This window comes from Pezoporus flaviventris, unplaced genomic scaffold (assembly GCF_033815535.1).
Source record: "Pezoporus flaviventris isolate CSIRO_AGI_PZ_B2104156 unplaced genomic scaffold, CSIRO_AGI_Pfla_v1 ptg000007l, whole genome shotgun sequence".
NCBI classification, from domain to species: Eukaryota; Metazoa; Chordata; class Aves; order Psittaciformes; family Psittacidae; genus Pezoporus; species Pezoporus flaviventris.
Window position 1 is genome coordinate 91121776 of NW_026892555.1, and position 16107 is coordinate 91137882.

Here is a 16107-nt window from a genome sequence, read left to right on the forward strand (position 1 = left end):
TGCCTTTCCCATTTGCGGTGGGGCAGGATTGAACCTGTCTAAAATTATTTCATGCAGAGAGAGAATAAAGGAGGAAATGAATTACTGTTTTATTTGAGTTGAAGGATTAGTTGTGGGATAATAGCGAACAACGAAACAACTTGGGAACAACACTGCCATCTCTTAAACAGTTTTATTAGCTTACGCTGATTTGTGAATTAGGAAAACCAAATTACATCATGCAGGAGAGCAAGGAATGGCAAATAAAAACTTGCAGGAAAGGACTAGAAAAAGTGATCTCTCACTGCCTGCTCTTCAAAGCAAAATGTAGAGCATGATCTTTTCTTGGAATAAATGCAGATTATTGCACAGAGCCAGCTTCTGGTTTTCAGTTTTGCCAATTTGCAGTTGCTCACTTGTACTATGGTTCTTATTTGCTGATTGCTCTGGGGTCCAATTTTAGTATCTAAATACTCCCAGGAAATACTTCCATGATCTTTGATTTGAGGTCTGTTCATCTCTTAATTACACTTCTAATCTTTCAATTCAGTCCTTTTAGCACTCAAAGGCAGGTCTATGCTGTGATACTTGAATTTCTACAATGCTGTGGGACTCTGAAAAACAGCTTCGTTGCATAACACTTCCCATTTATAGCAAAGATGTTATCGGTAACCATGTATGTGATAATGATTCATTGATCATGTTGAAACTTCAGTTTAAGACCTTGTTACTGCCAACCAACCTTCCTTGGTGGGTCCCTCCAAGTTACAGCTCTTTTGCACGTTCCAAGAAGAGCATGTAATCGCAGCCCATGAGGTCTGCATAGCTTAAAGATCGTCCCAATTAGGGAATGAGTGCTTTGCTTTTCAGGTTGGGATTGCACTTCAAGGAGCAGCATATCTCCCTGCAGGTCTTGAAATTTGTGCCTGGCTGTCTTTAAATCTTAAGCATAAAAATGTCTGGGAACATCTGTAGGCAGACATGCCTTGCCCCTTGCAGAAAGAAGTGCCTACGGCTAAGGTCAAGTGAGCAAGTTGTAGCAGATTAAACTAGCTTGTGAATTTACAGCACATCATCTGCTCCATAATAACTGGCTGTGTGCGTGGTGCAAAGACACCCTGTGGTAAATACAAGGTCTCTCACCTTTTTCCCTGAGGGGTAGGCTACCTTGCTTCATGTCAGCTTTCCTATGAAATAAGAGTGCATGGAGAAGGATGACAGCTGCAGAACACCACTGCACTATATTGCACAGATACTGCTTGTGACTTGTTTCTGTGTCCATGTGCTGGCAGGGGTCTGGAAGACAAATTCCAGACTGATAGCAAGATCAAGCATAGTTAGCATGCAGCATTTCAGTAGTTGGAGCCCTGTTTAACTTGAACAAGATCAAAATCCTAATCCCACCTGTTGAAGTTAGTGGAAGGACTTTGAGTGTGCTGGGTTTCAGCCCAGTATTTCGCACAACTGACTCTCCAAGGAGGCTCAGAGGAGTCTGTGCAAGCTGGACCTGCAAAATCTGGTATGGGACTCGCATGGAGTAAATTTACGTGCTCTTATGAAAAATAATTAGAAGTTGTCTAATTTTGGCAGAAATGTTAAATATTTGCTTATAGTCCTTCAGACACCATTTTCAGGTTCCTCTGAATGTTGAATGACAAGAGATGAAGACTGAAAAATTGAATTTTTAGGAGATTTTTGGATTGCCAAATTATTGCAGGAAAAACCACAGAATTTTTAAAGTGCTGAAATGTTTCATTTAAACACTTTTAAACAAAATGCTAACACATAGAAATAAAATGGTTTGAGTATTTTGAGCTTGTTGTTTTCTTGGTTTTTTTCCAATCTTGACATTCATATAATTCTAAAGAAAAAATGAATGCTTGAAAATTAATTGGTTTGGGTTAAGCAAAATTTTAAGGGTTGACTTAACAGTAAGTTTGTGTGTTTTTTCTCTTTTTGGTCTGCTTTCTAAAGTTAAAAATTTTGTGCGGTCATGTCTGATGATGTGCTTCTCTATGAGATTAGCAGCAGAGTCTCAGTAGAGGAGAGAAGCTGGTGATCAAAGTTCTGTAAGTGTAGCCAGGGCCTGGGTACCTGAAGGCTTGCAGTGTCTCTGTCATACAGGAGTTGCCCCTCCAGCTCAGAGTTTCTGAAGCTGGGAAGATTTCTGTAATAGGTATCTGGCATTGCTACAGTCCACTGAGGGGAAGACAAAGATAAGTAAGAGACTAGTGGTAATCATCATCGTTGCCAGTGTACCTTGGAGAGTGCCAACCAGCTGGATACTGGTTCATGAATGCTCCTCTGCAAGAGCTTAGCCTCAGCCAGTAAATCCTGGAGGAGCCTTATGCCAGAGCTGGGTTAGCTGGCCAGATACTGGTTTTGGAAAGTTTTGTTGTTGCTTTGTATGTTCAAATAAACCAGACTGTCTCAGGGCTGTAAACCTTTTTGAGTAGTTATCACTGCATTGCCTTCTCTCCGCTCTTCACCCGTGAGCTGCTCTTGTCCATCTGTCTGACTTGTTTCCTGCCTTCATGAAGGGTGAAACTCATCTGCATTCATTTGTAGCCATCGAATCTGAGCTCAGTGTCTAGACTCACTTTATGGAGGGAGAGAGGCAGACCTTTCTAGAGAGTGATTCATTCTGTCCTAGAGCAGATGCTTAAGATAGGTCAAATTCATCATTTTCTAGATTGCCTAGTTTCCTGCACTGAAAATAAAGAGAGTTTGCACTGCCTTAGGTGTAGACTTTAGTCCTGCACATTTTCAGTTCAGGGACACAGATTTCATCATAGCACTGGTAGGATGGGATCTATGTGCAGGAATCTTGAAAATTACATGTGAAGTGTTTGAGGAGCCTGAATTCAAGGAGGTAGGACAGGTGCCACAAACCTGTGGCACAAAGTGAAACTAAGGATTCAGGAAGAACAAGTAGACCCTGGGAACCTGGCTGAAGGAAAAACGGTTAATTTGGGCCCTGTGGAAATACACACTCTATTTTAAGTACTGTGTGTGAGGTTCACATGGAAGTGAAGCTCAGCAATAGTCCCAGACCCCAGTAAAAAGGCTTAGGATAGTTCAATATATTGTACAATAGGGCAAAAAATTGGTGCCAAAGAATTTTTGTCAAAAAATAAGTATGAAAGAACCACATGATATTAAGTCTGAGATGTGAAAAATACTTCCTAGTGAGGAACAGCAAGTGTGTGTGCATTTTTGGTTTCAGTACCCCTCTGCTGCAATTATTATAGATGACCACAGAAATAAATAGGTGTTTGTGTCCTCTTAGAGCGGTTCGTTGAGAACAAAAATCTTCCTGTGTAGATGTCTCTGCACACCATGGGCTTTGTTTCCAGACACTTTCCAAAACAACAACCCTAAGTAGTTTTTTCTTCCTCTTGTTATGGCAACAGAAGTATCCAAGAACTATTTTAATTATGTATTTGCCTTTTTGCCTCTGAACTGGGTTTTAATTGTTGGTAATAAGAAGAACAAATGATTCTTCCTATGCTGGATCAGAATTTGACGTGCACTCACGCTGTACGGGAATGTCCATCCTGGGAGCTCATTAAAAATGTATTTGCTTCAAGGAGATGTAGGAATCAATTGTTTATTTGCTAAGCAGCTCTGTAGATTTTTCTCCTTTTATTCTTTGCTTTCCTTTTTTTACTTTGTTTTGCTTTTCTTTTACAGCTCTAACTTACTTTGTTTGAAAGAGGAAAGCCAGTGAGGACCTGTGAGCAGTCCGGCAGTTTCTGAAAAATCTTCATGCTAAAGGATAATCCAGAATTCCCTGAGGAAAAACATAGTGAATGTTGTGAGTTCCTAGCAGCAATAACATGTATTTGCAGTTGTGTCTTTTGGGGGGTGGTACCTGCACTTTGGTGTTTGCTTCCATCCCTGTGATGTACTGAGCATCTTTTCTCTCTGCTGAAACCAAAGGCAGGTGTGTTTGGGTTGTGCTGCAAAGCCAGGCTTGAATTTCTCTCCCTCTCTCTTTTTTTCTTTCTTTTAATGTCTTCAAAGGCAGAACAGTGTTATCTGAGGAAAGATGCTGGATTTCTTTTCTGTGGACTGCTACAGTTATTTAACACACAACTATCACTTTCTAGTTAAATACGTAAGCCTGCATTTCAAGGCATGTGACTCTGTAGGCTAAGAAGAATGAAAAAAACTATGGATAACAGTTCAGCAATCTACAAGTCAGATTCAGGAGTTCTATAAATGCCTATGCAGTGGTTGAAATTGTTTGGTCACTTTCAAGTTAAGGAATGCTAAGAAGGTTTTTTGTGCTTGGTATTCCAAACTCCTGTTGCTTTGATCAGTTTGTTACATTAGTTTGAGGATTTTCAATACAAGTGCTCCTCTCAGAGGTTCGTGTTCATGGGAAATGAAGTAGCACACCTTTCAGAGGGAAATACAGTTGCATAACTAAGACCCTGATCAGTTGTGGTATATGATAAACTGTTCCCATGAGGAATGGCTAAAGAGAAGGCATACATATTTTTATGTTCATTGTTTTTCTCATGAAGGCCACTGCTTTTCTGGGTTGAAACAGAAACATCCTCAAAGAGCATGGAAAACAAGAATTCTCTGCCTGCCAAATTTGAGTATAATCCTTTTATCTTAAGAATGAACCTTGGTAATTTCAAAGTTAGGTTAGTATTTAAATCCTTATGCCCAAAGTATGCAGTGGTCCTTCAGGATGTTAGTAGTGATAAAACAGCTATAGATTCTTCCAGTTTGAGCAAATAGTTATTGTGCTTTACATAAAATTAGTAAATATAAATATATCTTCTGAGTGCTGGGCATGTCTTTAGGGCATGTCTTTAGCTCCCTGGAAGCTGGATGCTCTCCTTTGCTCTGCTTTTACCTTTGGGTTTAGACTTTGGGAAGCAGATGGAGAGAGTCTTGCTTTCCCAAGAATCACTTGAAAAATACATGTTAGAGAGAACACTGAAAAATCTTCATAATCTCTCCCCTTTCCCACATGCTTTGATCTACAGTGAAATAGTTAACAAAGCTGATATTTGGAATTGTTAGCTACTAGTACCACTGCACTGCCAAGTTAGTAACTGATTAAGATGAATAAGAGGCCTCTCAGATCTGCAACTTCTCACTGTCTATGTATCCAAGCAGATGTGGGGCCATATCAGCTTATTCCCACACTTTAAAAGACTTCTTTGAAACCACAAGGGCTTACTTTGCACGCTGACATCCTAGAACAGAGGAGGGCAGCTTTAAGTAATAATAATAATAAACTGTCCTAGCATGCAGAGCTGTTGGGATAACAGGAGATGTTTGTTCAAGATGTTGCAATCACCTCCACTGATTGCAACAGCAGCACTGACTCGTATGGAGAAGAGCATTCCCTGGGTCCTCCAAGGTATGTGGTGTGCCAGATCAGCCAGATAAAATGCATGAGAGAAGGAGGCAATCACGGTGATGGAGTATCTGCTGAAGATGCTGTCAGTGTAATTATTGCATTCTGCCCTGTCCTAAATGGTTTAAAATGAGCCCACTTAGGTGGTCTGCCGTTGCAGTGACAAAACCCTGAATTGTACTCATGAGTCCCAGGTGTGTGCAGAAAAAGCAGTGCTCTTCTCACCAGGTAGTGCTGGAAAGAAAGTTCTATTGAGAACTGCTCTCACCCTGGCATCCAGGACTGCTTTCTTTTGGGAGTCATTCATAGATGATTGAGAGTTCTTTAGAAGTTCCCCGCGAGCATATTCTGTCACCTGGCTCTGTTTGGAGGACAGTGCTGCAAGAAGGATGTGGTCAGCCAGGTTTTTCCTCTCTCTCCTCCCTTCTTCCCTTTATTCTCCCAGGAAGATAAGAATACCAGAGATGAGGGTGGATGGTGTTTCTGCTAAAAGGAAATGCCAGCATAACAATGATTTTACTGAAAAATACTACTCTCCTCTGTGAGTGTTTGCAGGGTGTTGTCACATTGGGATGCGTGGAAAGCGATCAGACCTTTCCGTTGGAAGCAGTAGCTGTTCTCATCCCTTCCGCTGCCTCCTCCTGCCACCCAGGCAAATTTCAGAAGAAGGGGGGGTGGGGGCGGGGGACAGTAAATTGGGACCAGTGTATTGTATCCACCTAGAAACTGCCTGTTTACTAAACAGTACAAATTTCTTGCTTCCTTTCTCTTGCTCTCCTCATTCGGATGAAGCACATTTCTGGAATAGCAGAGCTTGTTCAGATCAAGTCCATATTCCTCTTTAGCAAAAATAAAAAGGGATGTCAGGAGGATTTGTTAAGGAGGAATGTTTATTTCACTTAGTAAGGGGTAAAAACAAAGTGGCATGAGGCTCCTTTGCTCTCGCAGGGGGGTTACCTTGAGAATTCCAGCATATGGTTTGGCAATTTTCTGGTAGGAATTAGGTATCCTGAGTTGTGGGGTTTTTTTTCCATCCTGAAACATATGCTGCAGCTTTTTTGGAGTGCTAGCCACACAAGCACAAACACATTCTGACAGGAGCAGTGAATAAACTCTTCGTGTTCCTCACTCACAGGCATTTCTTCCCTTTTTTTTTTGTGCTTATGCGAAAACCTCTGGCACAGTTTGTGGGAAATGGAAAATAAATCTCTAAATCCAGTATGTGTCAATAACTGAAAAGTCTACAGTTGATCTCATATTTATGACTGTCATTTGGGGCAAACTGCAGATGTCAGGATAGTAAGCATCCCTGCTTCTGTCTCTGACAGGCTTTCCAAGCCTGCCTGTGGTGGGAACCTGCTGCCGTAAGGGCTGACCTCAGAGGGAGTCTTGGGGACCGCAGCTGCACAGGGCTTAGCCCCGGTTCAATCCCATTTCTGAGCTGCTGCCTCCTTTCTCCACTGCTTGGCCCTCTTTGCTCCTTTCACCATGGTCCTATCTCGTCTGTACAGCTCCACAGGCCGCAGGCTGTTTTTCCTGGCACCTGGACCTGCAGTGGGGCTGGGAGCGACAGCTGCTGGAGCTGATGTCAGTGCCACTGCTTGAGGCACCTGGCTGGGCTGGCAGCAGCCCCAGCACACCCTCTCGCCAGAGCATCACCTTCTCCGCACGGCCGCTGTGGCAGCCCCTCAGAGAGGAGGCATACACAAGTGATGAAAATTGAACACTAGTGAGACTTTTACAGTGGTTTTCTGACAGCGGCCCTCTCCAACACCTTGAGCCTCGGTGCTGAGTTTGTGGTGTGGTTGGCAGTGATGCCTGTTCAAACAGTGATGAGTTGTGCACATCTTGGAAGAGTGATGGGACATTCTGACACATGCAACCTTAATGTTTCTGAATGTCTTTGCTTTTTGAATCACTTTGGTATCCATATGCTAAATCACTTCATGGTTTTCTACGGAAATTACCAGGCTCCTGACAAAAGCAAGAGCTGTGTGTGTCCGTTCTTCTGAACAACTGCCCGGTACGTGGCACTTGGTATCTACAGGGAGAGGGGAAAAAGGGAAGAATCACTGCCATTAGAGAAATGTCTCTCAGAAATGGCAGTAATTTATTCCCAGGCATTATTCTTCACTAAGAGCTACAAACAGCTGCGGCTTCCCTTTAAATAGAAAATGCACTCTGTAGGTATGCTATACATAGGGCTTCAGGTTTCTGACATTTCTCTGCCAAAAATCAGAAGTATTTTTCACCAAATAGATGTTTATTCAGAAAGTCTTATTTCCTGGCTTTTATTTCACATCACATGCTTCTGCCAGCCAGACAAGAGTGGCTCAAGGCTGACATTTGGGAGAGGAAGCTGAAGCAGTTTGGGTCTCTTGCAGGGCTTCAGAAAAAGTCTCTGACCGTAGCTTTGGGCCTTTGGTTTGGCAGTTTTAACTGATGAGCACTGTATTAATGTGGACGTTACGGAAATACAGCAGAGTTACTGTGTCTGTGCAGAAACTTACGCCCTTTCCTGGCCCTACACCACTACCCTCTTGAGTGCATGGGTGCAAACCTGCCTTGGTGGTATGCAGCAGCAAGGCTCTTTCAGTGGTGAGGAATCTTCTATATGGTCAGTGTATGAGCAGCATGTGAGAGCCAGGCTGTGTCTGCTTGCTCTTGCCACCCAGCAGAGAGATGGCCAGAGTGGCCTTGAGTCCTGCAGAGGAACATGCAGTGGTGAGGCTGTAAGCCACAAGCACTTGGGAACTGCTGCAGGCCAAATGCCTTTTTATTGACTTCTGTGCAGCATCCTTGGGTTTATCTCCCTCTTCTCTCTTTTCTCCACACACCTGCTGACTGGCTTCTCGACTCAGGACTTTTGAACCTGTCTTTTCTCTGCTGTCTTTTCCAGTCTGAACTGCTGAGTTTCCCCTCCTTTTTCTCCATGGCTTATCTGTTGGATCCATACTTTCCATTTGGTATGCCAGTCCCTACCACTCCAGTAGATGACTTCACTGTCACAGCTGCCCAAGTCGGTTGTTTTTTGTGATCTGTGGCTATGCTGGTCCTGCCAAATTCAAGATGTCTTCCTCCTCCCCATCTTCCCCGAGTTGTCTCCACACTCCTAAGTTTATGACTTACAGTATGCAATCAGTATATTAAAATAATTTTTAGTTAGGTCATTCATTACTCTCTTTCTTTCTTCTTGGCCTATATAGCTTCCAGAGAACTGAGAAGTTGTAATTTCTCTAGGGCTAAAATCCAAGTCTTTGATAGGCAGGCATGATGCCTGGGGCCACTACATGTTGCTACCGGTTGTCAGCTTTGTAAAACTTATCCTGCAGAGCAAAGAAATCTGGGCACAAAGATTGTACTCTTCTCTTACTGTGGCAAGCTGTAGTTTCCCAGTCTGTTCTGCCTCCCCTTCATTGTCTTCCAAGCAAATGGCTGTAAGATTATGACTCCCATGTTTGGACTGAGAACAGCTTTTGCCTGAGCAAACAGATTTCTCTTTGGCAGTCATTAACTGCTGTCCCAGCTTTTTGCTGTCAGCTTTGTTTCACGATTTTGCTTTAGAGAAGTCCAGGCAGTACTAGTGCACTGGAGTGGGTAAACACAGCAAGGAAGACAGGTGAATGTGTTTGTTAATGATTACAAACCAGGGTGGTTGCAGTTTGGTCCATGAGAGCAAAGCACCTCCTGTAGTTCAGCAGTATAGCTTATGCTTGCTCTTATTTTTAACTTGGTGGTGTCAACTAGGGAAGCTTCAGGTCCTTACTTGCAGCAGTCCTTGGTTCAAGAGACTTCTAGTGAAGCCAAGAAGAAGCCCTGGGAACCAAGCCCAGCCTTCATGGATTGACAGCACAGCATGAAAGCTGCTCTAGCAGCTTTGCCGGTTGTGTCTAGGATGAAGATGACCAAAATACAGGTGTCCCATGCCTGTGAGAATATTTCTTTTGTTGCTCTCCTTCCTGTCCTCTTTTTCACTGCTGTTTTGTTGTGCTGCTGTGTCAGTGAGCATCACTGGTGACCTGGTTTGCTGTGCCCACAATGACAATGACAGTATCTAGTAGTCTGCCGATGCTTCTTTCAAAGCTGATAACGTTTGTGGCAGCAGCAGCAGCAGCAGGAAGAGAATATAAATCAAGCTCTCCTAGAGAGGAGGTTTTTTTTCTATTTTCTGTTTGGAGTGTGCCTTCAAAAAGGAAGGCTGCTGCTACTGGCAGATTAGTTAAAAGGGTTCATGAGCCCTTTGTAGCAGAATGCCATCCTGAACAGCTTGTTCATTCATATTTATTCCAGGTTTGTTTGTAGCCTGCCAGGCATGTTAACCTTGGATGCTTATGTTAGGAAGGAATTTTATATACTCTTAAGCAAACTGGCAATATTGATGCTATCAGTGATCCTTCTCAGGGAGTCTTATGTTCCTAGTTGTCAATCGGCATTGGTGTTTCCAGCTGCAGGCACTGATGAATGTTTCACAGGCACCTGATGGTACAAAGGTCAAAAGGAAGAAGATAAAGCAGCATGTTGCCAGGATTTGTCTTAGCTTCTTTCCCTGTTGAGGTATCAGAAGTAGAGACGGGCTAAGAAAACCTGAAATGCTGTAGTCTCTTACTTACTTCTGATGGTTTTTCCTGACAGTTCTTTGAATAATGGAAAACCCCCTTCCCACTATGGCAAATCAAGCTTATTGCACTAGTGCAAGGTATTACCAAATTATTGCACTAGTCATAGAAGAAATCTGTTTGGGGAGTGAGGGCTGCATTAGATGAGGAAAGTTATTTGTGGGTTTCTGTTTCAGGCAACCTTCAGTCAGAATTGGGGGGGGTGATTCATAAATTTACTTTGTGTCATTTCCAATGTTTGTACAGCAGTGAATCCTGCTAAAGCATTACAGAAGTTGTTCCATATGAAGGAAGCTGGGCAAAATGTGTTTTGGCTTCCCTAGTGAGTGGACATTTGTGAATAGAGCTAGACGTTCCTTGCAATGGAGAGATGTCCACAATAGCAAAAGCGGGCAAACTGAGCTTTAAGCCTTCAGCTGACAGGAGTTTGTCTCTCTGGCAGATAAAACCTCACTTTTCACCAGCTTCATTTAGCATTTTTGATGCAAATAGTTTACAAAAAGAAACCTCAGGTAACCTGAACGCGTGGTGAAGTGAAAGTTAGTTTGACACTCAGAGTGGAACAACTGGAAGAGCTAACACTTTTCATGTTCATAGTTAAAGTGATTTGGGCCTATTTTACATTTTTTGAGAGGTGTGTTGTTTGTTTTCTCATAAAACCATGCACTGCCAGCAACTTCGTTAAAGAATCAGCTTCTCATGGGAAAAAAGGCAAAATAATGTCTCTGTCATTCAGTCTGACACATACTACTGCCGTTTGAGGTGAGAAGCTCTTGTAACTTCAGATACATTCATTAGAGCCACACTGAAAATTACCAGAATTCTTTTTCACTTTTACTAGAACCATTAAAATGCTTGTGTAACTATCTTTATTCAAGGTGAAGGATAGCCTGCAGAGTGATCAAGGAGATATTAAGTACAAGCACTTCCTTCTTGTTGTCGTTGACCAGTCAAACCAGTTCAGTTGAAGGGGTTTGGCTTAGTGAGTGAGCAGTCCTGCTGCTCCTGATGTCATTTGTAGAAAGGGTGAGTGAGCTGCAGAGCTTTATACATCTTCATTATAGGGCAAAATCTCTTCTTAAATTCAATGAAGCAAGCAGTCTTCATTAGCTGTGGGTTTTCTTGTTATTATTATTCTAATGTAATTATCACTTCTCTTCAGTCAGCCTTCTGCTTGCTTACTTACAAATAAACTCCATCTGGAGAGTATTTTAAGATGGGGAAGGTACAGTGAAGTAGAGAAACTATTGTTAGTACTGTATTCTTTCTCTTCTTCTCTTAAAAACCTAGAAAGGGGAAATAGAAAAAAAACAGTTCCATGGCAAACGTAATATGATCCTCCTCTTTCAAAAAAGACAGTGCAAAGGAAGACTGTTATCTGCCTAAGCATATGCAATGGTAGAAAGCATATCAGAAAGATATCTGAAAGAAATCATATATTGGTCTGTGAGATCCGTGCAGTTCTTCGCTTCAAAAAAGCAGGATTAAGACCTGAGGAATCATCCCACTCTATTCTCAGATGACAAGACATGTTTCAGCAGTAAGGGCACAATGAAATATCTGCTGACTGCAGGGAGTAAGAAAGGCTCAGTCACGATGGGTACATCTATTTGTGCATCTGAGCCCTGTGCAGAGATTCCCAACCTGACAAGGTGCTTTGCTCAGGCTAATTAGCCCTACTTCTCACCTTACATCTTCTCTGATTATGCTGATTAGACTGAGCAGGGTGCTGCCTGACACTGGTGAGAGTGAAACAAGTATGCCTGTACAGCCCTGCCCTGCAGTGTACCATATAAATGTCTGAGCCTGCACAGCACAAGCCCAGGAGTGTGTACTGTGTGGCTATGAAGCACATGGATTTCCTGGAGTTTTATTGTATGTGCTATCAAGAATCACTCAGCTGTGGGTGGCTTGCTGGGATGGCAGTAAAGGTGCTAAGCATTAGAGAAAGTCTTGAACAACTAACTGCCCGTAGTATCCTTGCTGTCAGAAAAAACACATGCTGCTAAGTGTCTTCTGTCCTGTTTGTTTTGTTGCATGAGAATGACTTCTGGTTTTGGAGGCGGTGGTCTGGAGCTCCAAGTCAGGGAGGCAGGGAGACACATGACAGATGTGCCCATGCAGAGAGTCGGAAATGGTGAGACTGAGGAATCAGAGTGTGAGAAACTTGTACTTTCTGCTTTTCATCCTATTTATGTGTGCAGGACTGGCAGAAAAGTGGGTTGGCAGGTTGAATTAGGTTGTGAAACCTCACTAATTAGCTGTGAGTTCCCCACTCCACCTCTCCCTTTTTCTCCCTTCCAAGTGGGATTCTTGCAGGATGAAATGAGAACAGGGATGGATGACTTTCATAATTCAATGTTTTAACATTCAATTCCAGCTATAGCTACTGCAATATAGGTAAGTTTGCTATCAATTACTGTTTCAAAGACATTGACTGAGCTTACAGAAGACAGGTTTTAGAAGAAACAATCAAAGAAAAACCCCAGCAGCCCCCAATGATAAGAAATAAAACTATTTTTGCTCATTGTAGTAGAAATGGCATTTTACACTCCTGACTATTCCTCTTCTTGACTGGCACCTTCCTGAGAAATGCAGTTGAGAATGAATGTGTATGTATACACACCTACCTATCTATATAGACATTGATCTTAGTGAGCCTGGGAATGTAAAAATAAGTGCAAAAATGCATGCTGATTTTGGCAAGTTGTTTGTTTTAGTTGCACAGTTCCCTGAGTTTCTTCATTTCAAAGGTGCATTAATGTTCCGTGCATGAAGCCTGAAGTGCAATAGTTAGATCTCTTGTCAAAAGATGGATGTCCATGTTTCATTCTATATTGTGAAATGGTAGTCCTCAAAATATCATGTCAAGCCACTACCATGAATAAATAGCTGCTCTGTGTTATTCTGGGGGGTAGCAGTTTCCAAGACAGTCAATATGATCGCATCCATTAAGTGAGTAGAAAGTGTTTTGAAAGAGTAGAATGAGCTTTGTTGACTGAAATGGCTGGGTCACAGCTGAAAAGGAAGAGTTTGCTGTTTTAAAGCATAGCAGACATTTTAGACATTCTTACCGGGATGCTTCAGTAATGCAGTTGTATGAAAGACTGATAAGGGAATGTGCTCATAATTTAAAGTGCCCAAAGTTGGCACGTTCTGTGCTAATGTAAAATAGTAATAAATATAAATCTTGTGTTCTGGAATTCCCTGGTCTGCTTGTTAGCAGATCAGTGTGTAAACACTAGCTCAGTGTGTCTAGTACTAGAAGGATGTGTTTTGTTCTTGCGAAGGGATGTGTGTGTGCTTGCGCCGCCCCCCCCCCCCCCCCCGAGCCTGTATGAGATAGGCTAGATTCAGACTGATCTGTACTCAGCATTTTCTAAAGAAAGTCTGTTTTCTGTAAAGCACACATGAAAACAGTAAGTAGATAATTTCTTACTGCAATGCAGATATTTCACCAGTTTTAAATCACAACTATTAGTGGTTTCACTTAAGCCAGGAACGCCCTAACAGGTCAGCTCAATCAGAACTGCAGATTCAGTGTTGCTCCTTGGTCAGATTAGGACTGGCAGTTTGCAGTTCACTCCCATATCTGCACCCAATAAGTGCATAAAAATGGTTTGAAAGAGTGGAAGGAGCTTTGTTCAGTGAAACAACTGTATTGGGATTGAAAGGGGAGAGCAGCAGATAAAAGAACATTGGACCACTAGTGGCAGGGGATGAATCACAGCGTTTACACTGCATGGTCCTCGTAGGCCTGTAGTAGCTGGTTTTGCTGTTACAAACTTGAGCTGTGAGCGTCCTTGTTGATCTGTGCAGGCTTTTAAGGCTGTCTGGCATGTCAGGGCTGGAGCCTCAGAGCAGTAGGGAGCGGTGTTTATCCATGGTCAAGGAGGGGAAACCACTATGCCAAAACAAAGCCTGTTGTCTGATGAGGCCAGTGCTGAAGGTAGTGCATAAGGCAATGGTGATTGCTTGTTTGGGAAAGCAAATGGAAGCAAGATAAATGGTCCTTAAATGAATTACAGTTGGTATTTTAAGGCTTATGTCATAATGCATTTAAGCTCAATGAAGGCATTTCTTTTTAAATGTTCCTTCAGGACTTCAAAATGTTGCAAAGAACAAAGCAAACTATCTGATTGTGGTTGTGCAAAACTGGTATGTTATCAGCGTAGCTGAAACTGAAATTGCACTCATATGAGTTCAGTCTCAGTGTCTGTATTGTACTGGAAAACCCAAGTGATTTGGTGTAGAAAACATCATACTAAAGCATCTCTTCAGTTCTGTGGTTTTTTCTGTCTTTCCATTTTGTTTTGGTGAGAATGGTGTGGGGGACGTGGAGTTTCAGATTGATGATTGTTTGTCTGTAAACTGTCTTAGTGGAACAGAGACTGTAGGAGGCTTTCTTTATGGCTCTTAGTCAGACCAGTGCCTTATCTAAACAGTATTTGACACTTGAAGATGCTACACATGGCTCTCATCCAGCCTACCCATTTGATTAGAGCGGACACTATGGTCATACTTGCAGCAGAGTTTGAGGAGAACTCATTTGGGGAACCATTCCTGTGTATCAAATCACTGCATTCTTGAAAGTCTTTCCATTCTAACAGCATCATTTCACTTGATTTAATATAGTTCAAAGGTGTACCAGAAAGGAGAATTTGGTACCTTGATGAAGGTAGTCACAGAATGAGGGCAGTGCTGTGTCCTGATGTCACCATGTGGTACTTTTTTTGACATTGAATTAATATGCAATAACTTGTAGTGGTAGCTATGCGGCAGCTCAAAACAAACACTGCAAAAACTTTGATTTCAGGTGGTGTTTGTCACTACAAATGTAATTATCTGTGTGGACCACCAATCTTAGGACTAGTAATAGCAGCAGTGTGGGAGAGCTTGTGGTATCCAGTCTGAGGCATTTCTACCCTGCTGATGTCAAACAGGCTGACAGCAGGTAGGAGACTGATGGCAGAGGTCAAGTGTTGCTGGGCTCGTTGCTTGCCTTCTGTTTTGTGGTGGAGCAGGGGAGAAATTGTATACTTGATCTTTACCTGAAAACAATAAGAAAGGAGGAGATACAGAGGAGGTTATGTAATTAGAGAAATAAAATGGCAATTCATGCTGCTCTTTCATACCATTTCTTGCATTAAAAAGTAAATTTCATAATTCCTGTCTTCTTATTTTCTGATTTCTTTAGATTCAACTTACAATGATAGGAACATTCTTCCCTTGGTAAGAGGTAATTCTGATACCCAAAATTTGAAACCTAAGAGATAAGACAAGTGAAATTGCATTGCTTTAATAAATAAGGAATAATTTAAACGATTCTTGACCCATTGCTGATTACTTTATCCTTTCACATGTGAAGGCAACAAAGGAGAATGGGAAGAATTTTGCCTTGGTAAGGTTTGGCTGTATAGTGCTAAGCATGGCTAGATTTGAAGCACTATGGAAATATTATGTGTTTCTTAGAGTGGGTCCCCTGAGAATTTGAGAATATGCCTGATGGGTAAACTGGAGTTCAGATCCCACCTTCTCCCTTGCTCAGCCTTCTCTGGGTTTATAGTTTGGTTCTGACTTGATTCTTAATTTAAGCAATCACCTCTGCATGTATGCTGGTTGCAGTCAGTCTTGTCCTGTGCTGCCTGGTCATGAAATGCATCTATGACGCCTAGTTCACTGAACCTGGTAGAGGCAGGTGTTGCCTTTTGGAAGGAGAATTGCATTTCTTGGGTTCTATTATACCTTTAAAATTTTTCACTTCCCATCTGCAGAGGGACTAGCCGGTGTTGAGATATTCATGTACTGACTCCTGCAGCCCTTTCCTCTTGTGCAGCCTGCAGTTTGGGATGACTCCAGTGGTACAGCACTGACTTACAATCAGGAGAGATGGTGGCAGAGCCAGAAAGAAAAGCTATCTGATGGGTGACTTGAGGCATGTCATGACCAGTCAGTACTGCAGCCATAAAATGGAGATAATGATACTTATATCACTCTTTGGTAAGGCATTATGGCATGTTTTCATGAGTATTTCTGCTCCAGAGCCTGGGTGTTTTTAGCCTGGATTCCAAGGAAGTGAGGTGTATGTGGTTGTGGTGATGATGTCTGTCTGTCTGCTTGTCCATCCCC

General features: G+C 42.3%; 1 protein-coding gene across 10 annotated transcripts in view; it reads left to right on the forward strand.

The window, feature by feature from the left end:
- The window catches only part of ATXN1 (ataxin 1), a 226535-nt gene that overhangs the window by 128987 nt on the left and 81441 nt on the right, over nucleotides 1-16107 (forward strand). For 7 of the 10 annotated variants that reach the window (XM_061449521.1, XM_061449524.1, XM_061449526.1 and 4 more), the window contains one exon: nucleotides 3673-3796. The exons of 1 other annotated variant lie outside the window; for it this stretch is intronic. The gene's annotated coding sequence lies outside the window, so the exon portion shown is untranslated. Of the gene's footprint in view, nucleotides 1-3672; nucleotides 3797-6873; nucleotides 7643-16107 lie in introns of those variants that run through there. 2 more of the 10 variants (XR_009742712.1, XR_009742713.1) reach the window with 1 other exon arrangement.